This window comes from Lissotriton vulgaris, chromosome 4_1 (genome assembly GCF_964263255.1).
Source record: "Lissotriton vulgaris chromosome 4_1, aLisVul1.2, whole genome shotgun sequence".
Classification (NCBI taxonomy): Eukaryota; Metazoa; Chordata; class Amphibia; order Caudata; family Salamandridae; genus Lissotriton; species Lissotriton vulgaris.
The window spans coordinates 1658368616-1658391060 of NC_141691.1; the positions used below are offsets into that span (position 1 = coordinate 1658368616).

Consider the following 22445-nt stretch of genomic DNA (forward strand, 5'->3'; position numbering starts at 1 on the left):
CAACTAAGGAAGCATTGCACCAAGACATTGCCCAAGTGGCCACGGGCCTGGGGCTGCTGCGCGCGGATCACGCGAAGCTGGCGGACAGGGTCAAGGACCATGACCAACTGTTGCTGGACCTGAAGCCATCGGTGGTGACCGCGGAGCACAGGATCACGGACATATTGGCCCGACTGGACTCGCTGGAGCGGAGGGCGGAGGATGCCGAAGGCCGCAATAGCCGGAACAACGTCCGGGTCGTAGGCCTGCCGGAACGGATTGAGGGGGAGGATGCGGTGGCCTATATGGAGAACTGGTTCCGCACTGTGGTAGCGCCGGAGGGGCTTACTCCTTTTTTCACTCTGGAGCGAGCTCACCGGGTACCTGCACGCCCGCCGGGCCTTGGCCGCCCCCCCCGACCGATGGTGGTGCGGCTCCTCCACTACAAGGACCGGGATCTCCTCATCCAGCGGGCCAGGATGTCGGGCCCGTATGAGGTGGAGAACAGTAAGGTTACGATCTTCCCGGACTACACTCAAGCGGTCCAGAAGAACAGGGCATCGTTCCTCGCGGTGAAGAAGGAGCTCAGGGAGGAAGGCATCCAGTACTCCTTGCTCTACCCGGCTAAGCTGCGGATCATTATGGATGGCTCCACGCACTTTTTTCAGACTCCGGATGAAGTTTGGCAATGGCTGGAGTCGTATAGAGCGGGGACGGACAGATCGCATAAAAGTAGGCGAGACCAACCCAAGCAGCCCCGGGTGAGGCAATCACAACGCATCAGATCCCGCAACAGGCGCCAGCGGGAGAAACGGGAGGCTCAAATGGCGGCGGAGAAGAGGGATGCGCTCGCAGCGACGGCAGCCATTACAGGGTCGCAACAGAACAGTGAACGGGCAGAGACGGACTCGGGAGGGGAAGGCAGCAGGACGGGAGAGGAACTCTCAGAGGCGGAAAGCTCGAAGGGACCGATAGTGACCCCACAGACATCGGATGGTATCTTCTGCGGCTGAGATTGAATTGGGACTAGATCTAGACTTCATGGTAGGGTGGTATCCTGTTGATGGAGGACGGGATGCCGGGAGGGGGAGCTGTGTGCTTCGGAGGGGATGAAGGTGCGGGGCGCGGGCTCCGCTTGCTGGGGTCGGCGGTGACTCACCCCCCTTGGGCCCTTAAGGCCGACTGTGGTGGAGACCACAGGGTAAGAGTGCGAGAAGTTGGTTCAAGGTTTGGATGGGGGCGGCCATTGGGTTTGTGTGCTCTGTCCTGGGGAGTGGGGTTTGGGAAGTTTTTCTGTTTTGGGTATGTTCGGGGGGGGCAACTGCATTGGGGGGGCTATGATCCTTCGTTATTTGAATCGGACTGTACGAAGCTGGAATGGGGACATTACCTAATTTGAAATGCCTGACGTGGAATGTACGGGGGCTACGAACTATGGTGAAACGTCACAAAGTCCATGCATATCTAGTACGCAGGGGGGTTCAGATTGCTATGCTCCAGGAGACTCATCTCACCAAAAAAGAGTGCGCTGCCTTGCAGAAAAGATGGCGGGCCAGGTGTTTGGCACCACTTATTCAGCGTATGCCAGGGGGGTGCTGATCTGGGTGAGGGCGGGGATACCCTTTCAAGTGCTGAATCAAGTAGTGGATCCGGATGGCCGGTTTGTGGCGGTGGAGGGGAGGTTATATGGAAGGGATGTGGTTTTCTGCTGTGTATATGCACCGAACACAGAACAAGCTCGATACTTTGATAGCCTCTCGGGGTCCTTGGCCTCTTTCCTGGCGGGCCCGATAGTGTTAGGGGGGGACTTCAATTCGATCACGGATGTGGCTCTGGATAGGTCCCATCCCCCCCTGGTGGACTCCCCGGTGCGCAGGCTGGCCGCGCACAGGAAGGATTGGCAGGATAGATGGGGGTTGCTGGATGTCTGGAGGGAGCGGCACAGGGGAGCCAGGGATTATTCCTTTTACTCTGCTCTCCATGATCTGCATGTCAGGATTGATTCGGTGCTCTGCGGTGGATCCCTAGCCCCATTGATTTCCCATGCAGAGTACCTGGCTAGGACTATCTCCGTTCATGGCCCCCTATTGGTACACATTCAGTGGCAGAGAGAGCGCTCAGTGATACCAACATGGCGGCTTCGGCCGGAGACGCTTGAGGATTCTGTGTTCAGCGACGCGGTTCAGCAAGGCATTGATAGCTATTTCGGAGTGAATGAGGGCACGGCCACGAGCAGGTCCACTGAATGGGATGCAATGAAAGTGGTGGTGAGAGGGGTGTGTTTGGGTAGGTTCTCGAATGCTCGCACGACTGTGTTGAACGACCTCATGAAAGCGGAAGAAACTTTGAGGGACTTGGAGCGCCGCAGGCCGGCTAGGCCAGATTTACAGGCCCAGTTATTGGAAGCGAAGGAAGTGGTTGCCACCGAGGCGGAACATTTAAGGTGTTATGACTACAGGCAGTATATCATCAGGGCACATGCAGAAAGGGACAAGGTGGGTACCCTCTTGGCCAGACTAGCTAAACGGAACTTAGGGGCTGCCCGATCCTCAGCATTAATAATGCGCAGGGAGAAATGGTGTACTCCCAGGCAGCGGTATTGGAACGTTTTAGGGGGTATTATGAGGAATTGTACCAGAGTCAGCTGGGAGTGGGGGTTCAGGACATTGCGGAATACCTGGGGGAGAGGCAGCTTCCGGTCCTGGACGAGGAGGACGCGAAGGAGCTGGGTAGCCCGATCAAGCTCACAGAAATACGGGTGGCCATCAAACATATGGCCCGCAACAAGACGCCCGGGGTGGACGGACTGCCGATTGAATTTTATCAACAGTATGTGGACAGCTTGGCTCCCAGGCTGCTGGTGGTGTATACGGAAGCCTTCGAGGCTGGGGCGTTGCCTGGGTCCATGCGGGAGGCCTTGATTGTACCGCTCCTAAAGCCTGGCCGGGATGCCGCGGATGTGAGGTCTTATCGCCCGCTATCCATGCTGACGGTAGATTATAAGATTCTGAGCCGAATCCTAGCCACCAGGTTGGCCCCACATATGACGGGCCTGGTACACCGGGACCAGGCCGGGTTTATACCCACGAGGAGCACGGCGCTGAATATCCGCCGCCTGGTGGGAATAATGGACGCCATCTTGGACGGGGAGGGAGCTCCGGCGGTCCTGTCCGTGGACATCGAGAAGGCCTTTGATAGTTTGGAATGGTCTTTCCTGGATGGAGTATTAGAGAGGTTTGGCATGGGCGAAGGGTTCCGCAGGTGGACGAGGGTCTTATATACCTCGGCAACGGCGAGAGTGCGTTTGGGCGGTCTGGTGTCTGCGGCATACCCGGTGGGCAGGGGCACACGACAGGGATGTTCTCTCTCCCCCCTATTGTTTGCTCTGGCGATGGAACCCTTGGCGGTCCATGCGAGGTCAGGTGACAGGTACGTGGGGGTAGCCAGCGGCGGGCATTGGCATTATATATCGCTATATGCGGATGACTTGCTCCTGTACCTAGCTGACACCTCGGGGGCATTGGTCGGAGCGATGGATCTGTTGTCTGAGTTCGGCCGGCTGTCGGGCCTTAAGGTCAATTGGGCGAAGACTTGTGTGTTCCCGCTGCGAGCGGGATCACCAGTCCCTGGCAGCGATTTGGGCGTGGTATGGGAGCCCTCTTGCTTCACCTATCTGGGTGTTCGCATCTACCACGCGACAGCGGACTTATTGGAGGGCAACATTGGTCGCTGTGTCCGGGCACTGAGGGGCAGCTTGTCTTTCTGGTCGACCCTCCCGCTGACGGTTCTGGGTAGGATTGCACTTTTGAAAATGGTGGCGCTCCCCCGCTTCCTCTATTATTTCCGAACGCTGCCTGTCTGGATTCCCCAAGGGGTCTTTAGAGACCTGCGGTCAATGATCATTGGCTTCCTATGGGGGCATGGCCGCCGTAGAGTGGCCCTGAGCACGCTACTTCGCCCCAAGTTAGAAGGGGGCATGGCTGTGCCCGACTTCGAACTGTATTATCTTGCGGCGCAGTTGCAGGTCCTTACTCAGAACGTAGCTAGGGTGTTTCGGGGTTCAGAGGAGGACCGAGATTTGGGGATACAACGCCACGTGCTGTCCTACATCATCATGCAACAGAGGCTCGAGTGGCGGGCCCTCACCATGGAGGAGCGGACGCTCCGGCTGTGCTTGCAGAGGAGCCTTCGGAGAGCGAAGGCATCGCGGCCTTATGCACCGGAGATCCCGATCGGAATGCTGACGGCTTTGCCGCACGGGGGAGATTGGTCCCCGTTGTTGGATTGGGAAGAGGCGGGACTGCAGGTGGTAGGCGACTTATACATAGACGGGGCTTTGGCGCCGTTCGAAGCGCTCCGGGACCAGTTTGGGCTGCCAGATGGGGGGTTCCTCCTACACGCGGCGGTGGTGGCTGCCATACAGAAGCACTGGAAAGGGGGGCTCATGGAACCAACAACGACTATGGCGTGCCAATATGTGGTGATGGCGGCAGGTACGTTCAAAGCTGTGACGTGCCTCCATAATAGGATGCTGAATGAGGGACTGGAACCACTCCAAGGGCTCAAGGCTAAATGGGAGGAGAGCGTGGGCCGGCCCATACCGGATACGGCATGGGGCCATATCCTGCGGCGCACGTGGAAGGGCACGAGAAATGCGCGCTTTCAGCAAGTGCATTTCTATGTGCTTCATAGGGCTTATTTAACTCCTGAGAAATTACAGCGGTACTTTCAGGTGCCGGATGCCCGATGCCCACGGTGTTCGTCTCTGGGCGCGGACATGGACCATTTGTTTTGGGGGTGCTCACACCTGGGGACCTATTGGGTGGAGGTAGGGGAACTCCTGAACGAAGTAACTGACAGGGAGGTAGAATTTGATATGGCGGCGTGCCTGCTGCTCTGGTTCCCGCATACTAAACACACCAAGGTGACAAGCAAATTCATTGACCTGGGTCTGATATTGGCGCAGAGGGAAATATCGTGGCATTGGAAGTCCAGGGGGGGACCCTCACTGCGTAGATGGAAGAATGAATTGCTGCGGTGGTCTGACTGCGAGAGTGTGCTCCGGATGAAGCAGGCTGTCAAGATGGGGAATGAGAAGGCATTGGATGCGGCGCGTGCATGGGAGTTAGTGGTACAGGCGTTGCGTGATTCTTTGGTAGAGGATGAGGATGGTGAAAACTAGGCTGGTGGACACCGCGGGGCGAACACAAAAGTATTCTACCACGCACTGTAGTGGATCCATCCAATTCGACAGGACGAGGCATACACCTTAGCAGTTGCCAGGGGAGGGGGGCTTTGGGGGGGTTGGTTAATGGGAGTTTGGGGTGGGCCGGAAGCCGTTAGATGGTAGCCCATTAGGGCACCTTGGGCCTACTAGGATGGTGGGTACTGTGTGGAGCGTGGAATGGCTGGGGAGAGCGGCCAGGGGTGACAACTCATAGCGCCTAGGGCAGGTCCCGACAAGGGCGATACCACTGATTCTCACTGGGATGGCTGACGGGAGTGATGTTGTGGGTGGGGGGGTAAAAGCAGATACGCAAAACGACATTTCAACCATGGTCCCTATGGGACGTGCACCGTGATGTTTTCCTATTGAACGAAGTAATATGCCGCCCGGCCTCCGGGATGCGGGCTGAATGGCTGTGTACGATTTGGATTTCTAATTGGACGGGGGGATATCACGAGTGAACTGGCTGATTAATTGTATCCTGTGGTTTATAACTCTGCAATAAAAATATATTTAAAAAAAAAAAAAATGAAATACTTCTTTCTCTCACACCAGAAGGTGGAGTGAGATTTCAACTACACATTTATCATAAGGGGGGGAGGGGTGTCGCATTTACAAATGGCAATGTAACTGTTCTTAACTATTTCGTAAGTAATTGTTCTGTTATCACAATTGCCCATGTACATCACCTACACACATTAGATCTCCATGCAGAATCTCTCTGGCAGATGCTCCTAGTCTTTTCCAATCCCAGCCACATATTGAAGGGGTGGGCAGGGGGAATACCAAGCAAAATGACTGGGGCTACTCAAATATTTTGCCTATGGACCACAATTAGTTACTGGTGCCAATGTCTTCTTATGGATTTTGGGGACACCGGGCAATATACATTGTTGAGACCCCTGTATAGAACAAATTTAAATGTAATTACTAATTTCGAATTCAAGTATGAATGATACCAAACAACATAAAAGTATATGTATATGTTAAACTTTAACAGGATCACACAAAAATTGCTGAAATATGTATAGCCCAGGACCGCAAAAATCCTTCATAAGACTAAGTATAGTTAGAGTCTGTGGTAGCGGTAGGCTGAGAGGGGGAGCTGTTTAGCTAGAGAAACAAATAGCCAGATCAACGGGAGTCCCTTGGAAGGTGGGGGCCCTGGGCAATTTCCTACATTGCACATGCATTAAACCGTCTCTGGCTGGTGTCATGATGGTCAGAGGCCCTTCTGGTCCTGCCCCAGGTCACCTTTTCACCCACTCAAAAACTGGAGTATCTGGCTAAGGAGAGGCAAGGCGAAGGTGTGGGACAAGAGGTAGCTACTCCCGGTTGTTTGCCGTACTCACCAATCAGTTCAGCTTCTTATGAATGCACCTCGCTGAAAGTTAAGTGTGTAATCTAGCTCAAGTGTTATGGAAGCAGAGGAATGAGCAAGAGATTAAAAAACTGAAATAGAAACAAAAAGGTAAGCATTCCAGTGCAGATCAGGATAAGTCAAGGTGCCTGTTTGGGTGACCTGCCACAAACACACACTGTTGCAAGATGAATACATACTAACAAAGAATTTGAATTATATGTGCCTACAGGCAACTAGCAAATATGTGTTTTTTTAAGTGTAAATTTGCGATTATAACATTGTTAACTAGGAAATTATATGTTTGCTGGAAGGTCGAACTACAACGAGTTAGGTGATGGTAACTGTGCGTGGGTTCCTTGCGAACAGGCCCAGATTTTTCTTACCTAGTTCATACCAACCATGTGAAGTTAATAGAGTGCGAGGAAACCAGGGAGACTTTGAGGGAGATGAAAAATTATTTCTAGATGAAAGCCAACACCATCCACCACCCTACCAGACCACCTTACCTTGACAAACAAAATGGGAATGGGGACTGGAAGGGTCAAGAAAGAAGACTGCTGAGCATCAGCATTGTCCACACATTGGGTAGTCAAGAAGTGGCCAGGTCCCACTTTCACGCCACCCAATGCCCAGTAGGAACATTCTTTCTAGTGCCCGCCAGTCAAAACAAATCTGTAGCAGACAACAGTGACTAGTATTTAGGAGCATGTGACAGTTAAGACATCCTACCTTCACAGACCCAGGAATGGAAGAGAGGGCATATCAACAGGGACAGATATCATGCCCTACTGCCTACATGGAAACATGTTTTTATTTATGAACTTAAGCACTACCGGTGTCATCAGCAGAGTTACGGCATTGCGCTTGACGACTATATCAAAAGCGATGGAGGGGGTGCACATAAATGTGGAATACAAAGGGGAAAAGCACAGGGGTTCCCAAAGGAACAAATGCTCCATTTTACAATTAAGACACAATAATAGCAACCAAGTAGCTGAAACACGTCATAACTGTGACGACACCCTTACTCAACACAGTAAGAGCAGGAGATCTGCAAACAAATCCAACAGCACAAAAAGCACTGGAGGGCCTCCATCTAATCTATCATGTGTCATATATCATGTCCTGTGCATACCTGCCCTATGTCCTGAGTGCCTCTCTCCCAAACTTTTACTAAGTTCTAAACATGCTTGTAACCGAATAGGAAGAACGTTTACAGTATCTTCGGGCACAGGCTTGTAACAGGTTTAAGATGGTGGTTAATGCACAGCAGGGGGTCTACGATTAGCTTCTTTAAAAGTGATGCAGTTTATTGTCGTTTCCGGGTGAAGTGTTAAAAGACTGTTAGTGCAGTGGGAACATTTCCTCACAATAATAGTTAATTCTAATTGTGGTCAGTGCGGCCATGGATTCCCCTCACATTTTTCAACATAATATTTACTGATTTTAGTTTACGATTCAGGCAAGCACAAAACGTATTGATCAGTTTTGTTACTTTATATTGAAAGCATGCATATAGATATTAATTCACGAATACAGAGTTGCACCAGTAAATGTATTGATTGCGCTGGTAAACAACGAGATTAAGGTGGTAGATATGGCTCTCCTACCGAAAGGCACTACAAAACAAGCAATGGCAAAGCCAATAGATCTAATATTGGGTACCAGCCTTTTGGCGTTGTCAATGTTTGTTTTGTATTACCATGGTTTTTGTAAAAGTTGGTTATTGGGTTGCTGCTAGTATTCAAATCATATGAAAAAACATTGGCTACAAGCAAATACATTTTTGATCTGAAATAGCGCACATTGTTCTACTAGCCCCTAGCACTAAAGGGAACTACTTTGTGTACAGATGTGTTCCTTGTGAAAGAGCAGAGTGCTGTCACTCACAGTGGAGTTAGCCAATAGTTGAAGTCGGCTGACCCACTGCCCCGCGCTGTATGCTGTAGTGGATGGAAGAAAAATGTGGAAAACACATCAACAGATGGATGGATGAAGAACGCGGGATGAAAGACCCTCAAAGTATGTATATTATACTAATTCAATACTAATCCTCTATTGGTCCCGGAGTAGTGCTACTCGCCGAAAAAGTGCCCCAGCGCCTCGTCAGGGGTAGTAAGCGCTACATAAATGCAATTACAATACAATACAATTAGAATTTTTGTAATGTCAAAAGGTTAGGGCTGATTCCAGATCTTAAAAAACGAGCACTGGCAAAGCCAATAGGTCTCACTCAACGAAATTTGTTAGCTTATCAATGTTTATTTGACATGTTACACAGCATTTCAACTGCTGTGCAACATGTTAAACACTGGCAAGGTCAAAAGATTTTGCATAGGCAAAACCTATTAGCTTCAATGCGTTTATTTTTAATCAGGCCCGACTATTGTTCCCCAGTCTGGCCCTGTCGGATGTTCTGCCCATTCACCTAAACTTGCAATGTACCGATTAAGCGAGAGGGGGCGGGCGGGAGGGGACATGCAAGGAAGGGATGGGAGGGGAGGACATGCAAGGACAAAGTGGGAGGGGGTAGAGTGGAGGGTGCCAGTAAGAACGAAGCAGAAGTGTGCGGGAGCTCTTTTTTTTGCATCTGCTTGTAATGTAATCCGTTAACAGCTCAAATAAGACAAAAAAAGCAGGTACATGCCGATCGAAATTTTTTTATACAAATACTTAGATTTAACTACTCCGTAACACTCAAATTTGTGTATTTTTGCGTCTTCTCTGAAATGATACAAAGGGATAAATAACTTCACAAAAGAAAAGAAAACAAGTACTCTATTTACATACATAATTTACATGCTGCTGTTCTTGGGTCAACTCAAAACTTAATTCACACTCCTGGAGTTACATGCTCAGCTGTTCATTCTAAACAAGAAGCGGTGCAGTGAACTCCCACACGGGCTATGGTTTAGTTTTTTATTTATCTAAAGGGTGCTCTAGTCCCCAAATGAGGTTGGGGCATACAAGGACCAGGTGTGAGATGGCGGGAGGGATAGGGCATGTAAAAAGATCAGGAGGAGGATGGAAGGGACGGGGAGGGATAGAGAGGGCCTTAAAACACATGCACTATTATGGAGTGCTAGTTTAACATTTTTAAGAAAGTACCTCTGGAAGTGGCCGGCCAATGGAAGGTCACTGACCGCAGGCAGGGAACTGTACTTTGTGCAAACTCCAACGAAGACAGGAAGAACTAAAGAGGAAAAACTGAAGAGAAAGGGAAGGAGGAACTGCCCAATGAGATGCAAGGAAAATAGAGTGACGTCAGAGCCAACAAATGGTAAGCAAAGGTAAGTAATGGGAGGTCTTGAAGCCCGTTTTTAGTTTCTTGTTTTTTGTTTACAAAAGATTTCGCAAGCGCTGTGTGCGCGAAACCTAATAATGGTACGGGGTGTGGATAGAACAATGCACTGTGAGAGTTAAGTGTCCCTCCCTATCAAGATGGTTAGCCTAAGAAAACAAATCCCTTAGTTGGTGGCAAATACGCTTACACAGTCTTGCTTTCACTTCCTCACTATGAGTTCTTTATAACTCTAAATAGGCAGCATACAATATCCGAAACCCATGAAAGAATCCCACTTCTCAACAACTTGACTGAAGCTGACAAGTTGCTTTATTAGGCAAGGGGGGCTTGGGCCAAAGGAATAGATTGAGCAGGTCAGCTGCGAGAACGTGTAAGGGGTCTGCCTAGCACTTCCTGAAGCAGGCCATCAGAGGCATAAACAAAAAAAACACAAGAGCTGCACAGGAAGTGGGCTGACCAAGCAAGTCGGCGAAGCAAAAAACACCAGCTAAACCGCAGAAATATATCAAATGGGGAAGACTGTGGAGAGCAGCACATGCGGTCACTCTAGACAAACATCCACTCCCTTTGAGTGCTGAAAAAACAGAATAAAATATGGAGAGGCAGTGGCCAATCAGGAGTTGATGAAAAATGTGGAGCTATGTGCAGCAGCGAGGTAACCCTGCTGGGCTTGCTTTTCCATATTTGATGCAAATCTATAAGAAAAAACACCTCTGGTCTCAGCCCAGTGAATAATATATCAATGATTCTGAACTAAGGGGAACAAGACATAGGGGACGGGAGATGCCGCTATTCATCTGACAGTCTGAGAAACACAGAAGGAGCTTTTTGTCTTAAACAAAGGGACGACTGAGAAACCGCGGTCTAGCTTTGCTTGGTTATCTGGGAATGGAAAATCATTCATGCGTGCGAGCATATAAAGTATTAATAAAGGAAAGCACACGTTAGCACAGGTCAGCGACTTGTGATCCGCAACGCTTCATTTAACATTAGTGAAGGCGGGTTGCTGCCTGTGCAGTCTGACAGGAGTAGGGTGAACAGGGCAGGGTTTGAGCAGCCATTTATTTATGTCACAAGTGTTGTTGAGTTCATGCTTCACAAAGGGCAAGATGTACTAAGAGTCTGTTCACCAAACGTGGTCGCAAACTGTACACCAACATTTTGCGCGCAGACTGATTTGTGATGCAACCTATGTACTGATTGGTCGCTTCGCAGGACAAGGATGTCCCCTGTTTCCGCTCTTATTTAACTTGTATATAGAGCCTTTCGCTAATTTAATCAGGGCGGACACTGCGATTATTCCTTTTAACCTTAATGAGTTTGAAGTAAAACTGGGGTTATACGCAGATGATTTGATTATATACACTGTTAATCCCCAGGAGACAATACCCATTTTAATGAGAAGGGCGGAAGAGTTTGGCACAATCTCTGGATATAAGGTAAACATAGATAAAACGGAGATTATGCAATGGAATCAGAGAATAAATATTCTAGGAGTCAGAACCCAAATGCGATACCTGGGTGTGATAGTCACACAGAAGTTAGAGGATATCCAGAGGTAGAATTTGAAGAAAATGAGCCAGGAGATATCGAGTTTATTGGTAAAATGGACGAATTTACCATTAAACATCTATGGCAGGGTAAATCTCATAAAACTGGTTAAACTCCCGAAATCCACTTTTCCTTTTAATTCTATCCCTCTAATTTTTAGGAAAGAGGTTATAGCCAAGATACAGGGAACAATTGGGAATTTTATATGGCGCCAAAGGGCCCCAAGATAGCATGGAGTAAGTTGAGGAAGAAACTAGGGGCACGGGGGTTGGCATTACCGACCTGCTAGCTTATTGCTATGCTTTCCACTTTAAAAACTTCTGCATGTTAGCAAACAAGCCTGATAGGTCATCTTTGGGCTCATTGTTTTCTGCAATGCTTGGGGATGTTAGTCAGGGCCAGCACTATTTTCTTTTTAAGTATGGAGACCCACAGATTTTTTAAAAAGGTCAGATTGAAGGTTTTAAGCACGGCATTAAGGACATGGATGTATGTCCGGAAAAAAATGTGATTTACATACACGGGCACAGGCACCGATCTGGGAATCTCCGGGCATCCCCGAATGCTTGAAAGGTCAATTGAGGCAACCATTAAAAGCAGGTGGAATATTTTATTGGGCAGATCTTATGAAGGATAACATATTAGTGAGCTGGGAAACACTCAGCAACTTGACCAGGGGGAACTGACAAGGTTTAAATACTATCAATTAGGCTCCTGGTGGGCAACTCAAGAATAGACGCAGGATGAGGAAGACCCGAAGTTGGATCAGGTCACAAGAACAGACGATCGGAAGAAGGAAATTTCCTTTTGGTACTGGTCCTTAATAGAAGCAGAGGACACCTTTGTCACTGATATTAGAAATCTATTGGGCAAAAAATTTAGGGAGGAGGAGGTCAAGACTGTGGACGGACTCTTTCGATATGCTAAGAGTAGTCGTAAAACCTGCCTCATTAAAGCGTAATCATCTATTTACTGTTCACAGAGTTTATTGGTCCCCGTGGAAGTTGTCGAAGGTCACAGGTAATCAGTATTGTTGCCCAAGATGTAAGCAGACGATCTGCATATGTTTCGGGAATGTCCAAAAATCATGCAATATTGGTTGGACATATGTAATTTTCTAGGAGAGGTCAGGGGGAAACAGATGAAGGTAAGCCCTCATCTAATATTTTTTGGGCTTTTGCAAGAAGAAGGGTTGAAGAAGGAGGTGTGTTCTTTGTTTACCTTTTATGTGATAATATTGGCAAGATGCGAAATATGTATGAAGTGCAAGTCTGAAAATCCACAGACCTTTGCTGAGTGTTTAAAGAGTGTTATATTAACACCTTAGCAGCTATGGAACGTCCAGCTCCAGTGCTGGACGTTCCATTGCGCAGGTGCAGTTGGAACATTCAATGGCCGACGGCAGCACTCCCGAGGTAGTGGTGCTGTCGGCCGCCGAACGTTCGAAGCACTTAAGGGGTTAACAAGCTAATCAGATATGGCTACACCGAAAAAAGAAAGACAGGAAGAGAGACTCAATATGAGAGTTGGCAAAATGAAGACATTCGCAGGGGGGGCACAGAACAACATTTGTATTGAATATTAATTTGGCCAGTCCCAATTTGCTGCCCACAGTGATTGGCTATAAACAAAGGGATGGCAGCTGTAAGGGACAGCAGACCACCAGCCCTCTGTTTGCATAACCTAATCTAATATTGTGTTTTTTTTTTTTAAGCAGCCTGTGTTTCTAAAGGAGCCCTTGCTGCTTAAAATAAATAAACGTTTTCCTATTGGTAAAACATCAGGCGGAGTACCACCCACTCTCCCCGAGGTTGTCAACAGAAATCTCAAAAGGAAAAGGCCCCGAAGGTACCTCTTAACCATTGCAGATCAGTTACCATGTCCTTTAAGGCACCAGTAACTGTTCAATAGTTTGCAACTGAAAATTAGGTCGACAACCATTGATACATTGCATACCAAATAGCAATTTAGAAAAAACACTTTTTATGCCTCTTCAACGTTACTACATGGCCTGCATTGCAAACATTCATTTTATTAGTTGGGAAAGCTTTTCCCACTCATAAAATTTGGTTTGTACATTAGAAAAAGGCCCTTTGAGATTACAAATCCAGTGATTTTGCAAATTGCAGGTTTTGCAATTACAAAATCCTTTTGTATAAGTGGCCCCTAGAGTGAGCTACAGTGCATCGAAGAGGATGGAGGAACAATGTTGGAACAGAAAGAGAAGTAGTGTAAATGGCGGCACAGATGCATTCTTCTTCTAGGTACCACATACAATAAATTGAGTCCTAATTCTTTAAAACAACATCTTTTGACTGAAACCTTTTCTTATGAGGAATTACTTCTACGACCACTGCTGAACTCCTTCCTAACTTTCTTGGAGTGGAAAAGGACTCGGAAGGCAGGGACTTTCAGAACTTGGTGACAGAGATACTTAAAAACAATAGAGGAAGTGTAGAGGTAATGATAGAATCACCCTCCTTGCTAATCTATCTAAACAAAAGGATTCTATCAATGTGTGATGGTGACTAATTTTTTATTTTTTATTTTTTCTAAATACTTTGAGCCTTTTTGTGGGAAAATATGGGTTTTGGTATCTGGAGACCTCCACTGTTTAGAATCTTCCAGTTCTTGGTGATAATTCTTGTCACCTGGTGATTTAGGTCCCCACACCTCACTGATATCACTTACACTGCACCAACACATAGCCTTCTGTCACAAAATTTAGTGCTCCCGCGTAGCCCGTAGGTTGTAGCACGCCCCGCCCCGTAGAGGGACGGGAAGACCCCCATGATGAAGCATGACACTAAGGGATTCTTAGTGTGTGAGGGGTATTTTAAAAGCACATAGCACCCTCGTCTTGTCAAACCAGAGAGAGAGCCTAGTATCACACCTATATTTAGAAAAAATAAAAAAATAAAAAATGAGTCACCATCACACATTGATAGAATCCTTTTGTTTAGATAGACAGAGATACTTACCCAGCAAAGGACAAATTATGGTCCAACATATCCCACTACCTGCATGTGCGGTGGACAGTGTGAAAGTGAGTCACAAGCGGATGGCAAAAACGAGCAGACCGGACTGCCTCACAAATGCTAAACTTGTAGTGCAGTCACAAATGTACCCTCTAAGGGTACTCTATAGAGGTGCTTCTTGCACATTTCGGTGACCATCATGCAATGGCATAACCAGAGGTGTACAGTCCCACCAGTGCAAGATTCACCACGCTCACACTGACTGGACAGGAATGAGCATAAAAGTGCAATTAAAGAGGGGGCCCACCTCATATGTGCAATACTGAAACCAGTCACCTACTTCTAGTAGCAGCCATGTCTATAGGATTACCCAGCTCTATGTTCGACACCTAGACAATGTGGAGTAAGATTTTTTTTTAAAAGAAGAGCAGCAGCTCCCATTGGCATTTCTGGTGGTAATGTTCAGCAGAGCACTTTGGGTCAAGGAGGACATGGTTTATATTTGGAATTAGGCAGCAATTATTTGGGCAAGTGTTAAACAGCAAAAAGGCATTGGCAAAGCCAATCAGTTGTGCCACCTGTAAGAGCTATTGGCTTTGCCAATGTGTTTCGGCCATGTTGTACAGCAGCGTGGTTGCTATTCAGCATAGCTAAAAATTTGTGGCGCAGAGGAGAGAGGCGTGGAGTGTTTTAGAATGAAGTAGTTTAGAGTGGAGTAGAGTGTTGTTGAGTGGAGTGGCGTACAGTGTCGTGGAGAGGCATAGAGTGGAGGGTTGTGGTGTGGTGTGGCGTTGAGAGGAGTGTCACACACGGTCAGAGTGGAGTGTCATGGGGAGTTGTGAAGTGCCATGGAGTGTCTTGGAGTAGAGTGGAGTGTCATGAAGTGTTGTGGAGTGGAGTGTAATGGAGTTGAGTGGTGTGGAATTGAGTGGTGTGGAGTTGAGTAGAATAGAGTGGTGTGAAGTTGTATACAGTGGCCGTAAAGTGAAGGGGTGCATAGGGGAACAGAATGTTATAGAATGGAGTGACAGAGTGTCATAGACCTGGGTGGCATTGAGTGGACTAGTGTGTCAGAGTAAAGTGGAGTGGCATAGAGTGGTGATGAGGAAGTAGACTGTTGTAGAGTGGAGTGGCATGGAGGCAAGTAGACTGTTGTAGAGTAGAGAGGCATGGAGTGAAGTAGAGTGTCAGAGTGCAGTGTCAGAGTGCAGTGTTGTGGTATAGAGAGGGGTGTTGTGGAGTAGGGTGGAGTGTCGCAGAGGCAAGAGTAATAGACTGGAGTGTCGTAGAGTATTGTTGCATAGCGTGGAGGGTCGTGGAGTGGAGGTTATAGAATGGATGGTCATATTGTGTCATGGGGAAGCATTGGGTAGAGTGGCGTAGAGTGGGGCAGCATAGAGTGGAGTAAAGAGGGGTGGCGCAGAATGGAGTAGGGTAGAGTGGCATGGTGTGGCGGGGCATAGAGGGGAGTGTCAGAGTGAAGGGTCGTAAAGTGTCATTGACTAGAGTTGCGTAAAGTAGGTTGGCATAGAGAGGAGTAGGAGGGCATAGAATGGCATAGAGTGGAGTGGGGTGTCAGAGTTGAGGGGGTAAAGTGGAGTAGCTTGTAGTGTCATGCCAAAGAGAGGAGTGGCATAGAGAGAAGTCGAGTGACATAGTGTAGGGTGGAGTAAAGCATCAGAGTGAAGTAGAGTGCATAGTGTGTAGGGGCATAGCGTGGAGGGGCGTAGCGTGGTGGGCCGTAGCGCGGAGGGGCGTAGCGCGGAGGGGCATAGAGTTGTAGTTTGGAGTGGAGTAGAGTGCCATGGAGTGTGGTAGAGTGGAGAGGTGTGGAGAAGGATAGAGTGGAGTCTCAGAGAGTTCTGGAGAGACATTGCGTTGTTGTGTTTATATCTAGGACCCTAATTCGATATTCCCGATTTATGCCCTTGTGAGGTAATAAACAATAATATCCTGATAAAGGCATAAGAATCGGATCCATATTCAGCAATAGCCCATGCAGTCCAAAGCACAGCACGGCTACTCCCATCGACTCTTAGAAAGCACAACGCGTTCTTTAAACAAACCAAGCCTCCAGCAGCCCGGGAAATGTTCCCCTGCTTTTGTTTTGATTTGAACAAGAACTCCTGGAGTCCAGCAAGAACTGTTAGTTCTTGGTGACGTCTTATGTCCAACCTTACGTCAAACCCGGCACTTTTCAGGTATAAAATACCAACAGTTGCCTTAAGCAAACACACGGTGGTTAGGAGCAGAGCGGCCATCTACTTGCCCGAGAGCCCAGCTGATGCGAGAGCCCACGGAAGCCGCCCCTCCCGTTTGACGCACTGAGAGAGACGCTGTCTTTTTCTCCAGCCGAGAAAATCAGCTCCGGTGTTTCCAGCCTACCCTTGCGGGTTGCTGGGATATCGAGTCCTGAAGAAAGAGATACCAGACCTCCCACATTCTATTACCAAGGTACGGAGCAGACTAAACCCGTAAGAGAATTCTTGATGCAAATTCTTGGCAAAATAATCTTAACCAACTTAACTTAAACTGCTACTTACTCATCCCTTCCCAAGTATTAGGCTTAGGTCAGGTACACCGGGGTAGGCTTAGTTAGAAGCACCAGTTGAGTACGTTTAGTCAATGTATTTATGTATGTATATATTTTATCCATTTTAAAGTAACATATGGCTAAGAAACCATATCAATGCTTTTACAGTATTATTTCCTAATACTACTTTTACTGTACGCACTTAACTTTACTTTAAGTATTGCAATTGTGGCAATTCACTTCTCTTGCATGAGAAAGAAGACTGCTCAATAAATTACACCTTTTTATTGAAAACGCCCGTCTCTCTATTTCTCTGCATTCTGGTAAAACTAAGTATGCACTGCTGACTGAGTGAAATAGCTGTCTATTGTTTTCACACGACTCTAGAGATACACTCTTATTCTGAGGGAGCAAAGTTGTCATGTTTATGCGGTTGTCGGAAACTGAATCCCTTCTTGTCTGAGCCAGGGGAGCTTGTCCCTCCCTATTCATTCAAGAAAGTTTCCAGTGACCTCTGAGCTAGCTGGCGCAAGCCTAAATTAAGTTTAACATAGTCAGTAGAGACCTAGATGACCTCAGTCCTACGTCTACACTGCTGTTTATGTTATTCCAATGCGCAGAGCCTATTGGGAAAATAGGAACTACACTACAGCGTGGAGTGTCATGGAGTGTTGTGGCATGGAGTGGAGTGGCATAGCATAGAGTGGGGTAAAGTGGTGTAGGGTAGAGTAGTGAAGAGGGTTGTGGATTGTCGTGCAGTGCTGTAGAGTTGTGGAGGGGCATAGAGTGTTGTAGAGTGGAGGGGCATAGAGTGGAGTGGAGTGGCACAGAGTGGAGTGGCACGGAGTGGAGTGGCACGGAGTGGAGTGGGAAAGAATGGAATAGAGTTGAGTGGCAGAGAGTGGGACAGATTGGAAAAGATTGGAGTGGCACAGTGCTTCATATGTGCTGTCCTAACTCTGTTACATTCTGAAGTGTTTTCACAGTTCATTTACAAGCATTTAAATGTTGTTTTGTGCCAGAAAAAAGCCTTTAGCGAGTAAGTAAAATACATTTGTAGTGCACATAGTGTCCATAGGTGTCACGGCGCAAGCAACACCCAGAACCTGCGACAGAGAGAACAAATGAAAAAAATTAGAAAACCCTACACAGAATCAAGGGTAAAAAAGCCACCCCCTTTCAAACTCCCAGAGTGTCAGATAAAGCCTCTCAAATTGAAGTCAGTGAAAGAAAAGTACACACCAGGTTCCCTCAGAAGACATAACCTGACATTTGACCTCTGCCTTTGAGTGTACAGCAAAAGTGACCAGAACAAAATTTGAAGAATACAAGGGGCAATGGTAAACAGGCTATAATCCATGGAAGGGAGACACACATGGTGGACAGCTTAAAAAAATAAGGCCAGCTAACAAAGCAGGCAAATGTGAGTTAAAAATCACAGAGGCAACTGTAAGCAATGGGGAGAATGCATTTGGAGGTCAGCTTTCTAAATGTCCCCAAGATGTTTTAGCAAACCAGACAGCTGCCGCGTTTGGTAGGCTTCGACCTAAAAAGAAGAAAAGTGCTGCTGCAAAGGTGAAGTATTCAGCTCAGGCTAACACAGGGGATACTCGGTAGTAGAGAAGCCTTCCAACACCTGTACCAAACGAAAACAGTGAGAGTATCAGAGAGGAAGCAGGGTTTGTGGACACCCATCTCTGCTTTGATGAAAGAGATGAACTCATCAGCTCAATCTGGGTTGTGGTGTCTCCAACAAATGTGGTGAGACAGCATCTTTCACTTAACGTACAGTGTTCACTATATAGCGTGGTACAGAAAGAGAAATCTTTGCTTCATGACAAATTCACTACTGAGTCTCATGCTGAAACCGGCATGGACAAAGACAACTGATATTTTGCCAATCCTTTTTTTGTTTTTGAAATTCTTAATTACATACAAAGAATGCATGCAATGCTTGTACACGAATGCATACACACAGTCGACCATCTTGTAACGTTTTAGTAATAAAGTTTAGCCGCAACATTTAAAGACGGCTGCCTGTACGTGCAAACGCATCTGAAGCCATCTATGAATGGGCTTAAAACGTGTTTAATTAAACTTCAAGGAGAAAAAAAATTATCAAAAAATGTACAGTGCTCAAAGTTCCAGCACGAGAAGCACTGGCAACAATGGTCCAAGAGCGGCGTCAAAAGAGCTGTTTGGCTTTGCAGAATGAAAAAATATTGAATGATATTAAATTTTGGTAGCAATATACTTAATGCACAAGCACAATGTTGTCACTCACAGTGAAGTGAGCCAATGGCTCAAATGGGCTGACCCATTGCCTCATAGTATATGGTGTGGTGGTCAGAAGCAAAACGTGAATGACACAAAAAAAAGACCAATGGGTGAAGAGAGCAGCCTGAACGCCCGTATAAGTAGCCATATTATATGTACCATTTTAGTAAAATCAAAATGTCTTGGTTATAGCCAGACCTCAAGTATATTGCTGCAGTAAACCTCCGACCTCTTTACCTCACAAAACCAAAGCACCAGCCGAAACTTGCTTTGTGTGAATTTTACTTGAGGGCTCCATAGTAAGATTTTCTTCATGCAGCATGTCTCCAAGCAGGGGCGGCTCTAGGCTCATGACGGCCCTGGGCAGGGAGCGTAGGTAGGGGGCCCCGGACGAGGGGGTCCAGGCGGGGACCCGGAAGAGGGGGGGGTCAGGGTGTTTGGAAGTGGAACAGAGCCAGAGGCCACCAAATCCCTGCCAGGGGCCGCCACTCAAATATGAATCCATCCTCAGAGGATTATTATATTAAGGATATATATTGGCGTGGCGGCCCCTGGGGTTTGGTGGCCCTGTGCAGGTGCACAGCTTGCACATGCCTAAGGGCGCACCTACTCCAAGGAAGGCCGAAGTAAGTGTGTAATTGTGTTTTATTTGGCCAATGCCTCGCTCTGGGTCTAGTCACATCCCTCTCTCCAAAGATTGTCCTCACTCCGTGTGTGGGTGGGGGCCTTCAATGTGTATGGAATTGTTCCTGTACAGTGGAAGTTTCTAGGGCAGATTCCCAGACCCCATAGATTTTAAGAATGCTGATTGATACCCTGTAACTACAACCTAACACGCTGTGCACTTTCAAAAGAAGCACTGTCGCTCCACAGCTAAGGGAATATATGGCGAGGCGCACTTTGTCGGGCCTTTTTCCTCGTCAGTGTACACTGTACACGGTTCTGAAAAGGAAGGAATCATACACATCTCCACTGTCGTCATCACCGACGGTCCTCGAGCCATTAATGCCAGCATGGCCGCTCTGACCTGGCATACATTAGAGTCTCTCGTCCATTCAGAGCCCCTGAGGGAGCCGTAGAAGGACTCTGACAACTCTCCCCGAGCCTCATTAAATTTACGACCATTGACTCCCGGGGGATGAGGGAAATGTTGTTAATAGAAATGCAGTGGTTAAAACAGAATACTAAAACTTTACGAGAAAATGGCTGTCTACACACAAAGCAGCCTGCGTAGATTGTTATGGACTCCTGCGATGGTGTACTTTCAGTTCTAATTTTATTTTAACCTCCTGGCTTCTCTAGAACCTCATCACTGGACGTGGCCCCCTACCAGGGCTCTTGTTATCCTCTTCGTGGCAGGCAGACTCCTGAAGTCCTTTATCGCTAAGCATGTGTGCAGAACCCAAGATGCCAGAAGTAGCTGCTGGGGAGCCAGTGTGGCCATTTTGAGCGCAATCGCTGGCTCTTGGCTACAAACAGGCTGCGGGCGCCCGGTGCGATTTCAGAATGCTCCGCGTCCCATGTCCAGATCCGCAGAGGATGTGCGTGCCTGGCTGCCACAACCACAGAAACAGGCAGGGATGGAGGATTTCGCTGCAGGCCAAGCGTAGAAACAATAAAAACTCAGCCTCATTCCTTAGAATATCTACAGTACTCATGTTAATAACTGAAACCAACAGTCATTTTAATTTGCTATGTGAGCATCTTGAAAAGGAATCAAATCTGACAGCCATGTCTTGCAGCGTCCTTGGTTCGCCACCAAAGTCTGGCTTTGACGTTTATTGTAGCCATGATTCCGTTCTGCTTATATCACGTCTTGAAAGTGTGTAAAATAGGATCATGGTAGCAGACATACACAATGGCCACTCATTTTTTTCGTATAAAGGCAGTAATACAAATTGAGGTTTTTGTATCACATTAGTTTGAAAAATTGGTTGCATATCATCAATACAAAATAAAATCTCCAGTTTCAACAAATCTTTTAAACATTTGGCATAGTTTGCAGACGGCCTTGAGCATGAAAGTGTTGGGATACATAAATACTTTATAACATTGATTTGAAAGTAAACAAATGTCATTAGCCTGAAGAAGACATTTGATCTGGTGTCGAAACACAGACTACATCTGTAGACCACACTCACCCCTAAACTCCCAGAAATATACAGTGTTGCACAGGCCCATACACCCACAGTGAAAAAACCCTAGCAAGACACACAGTATTATGTGCACAAAAACACACGGTTACAAAGACTAACAAGCACCTGGTAAAGACACACTAAAACTCAAAGGCACTCAAACAAACAGTAACACACAAAGACATGCACTGACACATGGCATCACAAACACACTAGAAATACACATGGTGCTATTCTCACAAATCTGTACACATACACACAAACATGCATAAGGTACAGAAATCTACACACAAACATGCTTGCATGACATATAGCAACATTTAAACAAATTTACAGCCACACAAATGCACAATAACAGCTTCATAAAGTCAGACACACACACACTCACAAACGCACACAAAAAATACTCTGCCATACGTCTATACAAATGAACTAGCTAGAGACACCATGCTAAGCACAGACAAACATGCACCAGAGGCATTCAGTGGCATGTAAAAACATATACAGTCATGCACAATCATAACCCTGCGTAATCCAGCCCACCCAAAAATACGCATGCATAGCATTAAAAGCCTGTTTCGCTTTAAGAAATGGTGTACCTGTGGAAAGGCCACGCTATTGTTTTCATGTAGTGGGCACAAATTCCAACCCTTAATACAACAAAGTCTAATAATGAAACAGCTCCATAGAGCTCTACTTGTATTTTCTCCCACGTCTCACCCCCTCCCCTCCTTTCTTTCAGCTTGCTGGAGTACCATCCCTCTCTATGCTCTGTAATCATTCATTCTGTCATTCGCCGATGTAATGTTTTTGCAATTGTCTCCTTAGAAGAATTAATTTTGTAAGTTGCTTTCTTTTTTATGACACACTCCCTTCCTGTGCTAGGTTTCTGCATGCTATATTGTAATTGTGGACTCGTTAGGTCTGGCATCCCAGAGAGTACAAACTGTCTAGTTTTCAAAAGACATACTGTCAGCTGAGAGTGGGCTTGGATCCCACCCATTGCTTACCATTGGTTGTCACTCATGTCCTTGCTTCTTCTTCATTAGTTTGTGTACGCTTTACTTCCTCTTCCTGTGTTTGTCTCTTCCCTGGAGC

The 22445-nt window shown here is 47.1% G+C and overlaps 1 protein-coding gene across 3 annotated transcripts in view; it reads right to left on the reverse strand.

Annotated features, from left to right (window-relative positions):
• PAG1 (phosphoprotein membrane anchor with glycosphingolipid microdomains 1) overlaps nt 1-22445 on the reverse strand; it is a 485100-nt gene that overhangs the window by 403541 nt on the left and 59114 nt on the right. The gene's annotated exons all lie outside the window — the stretch shown is intronic.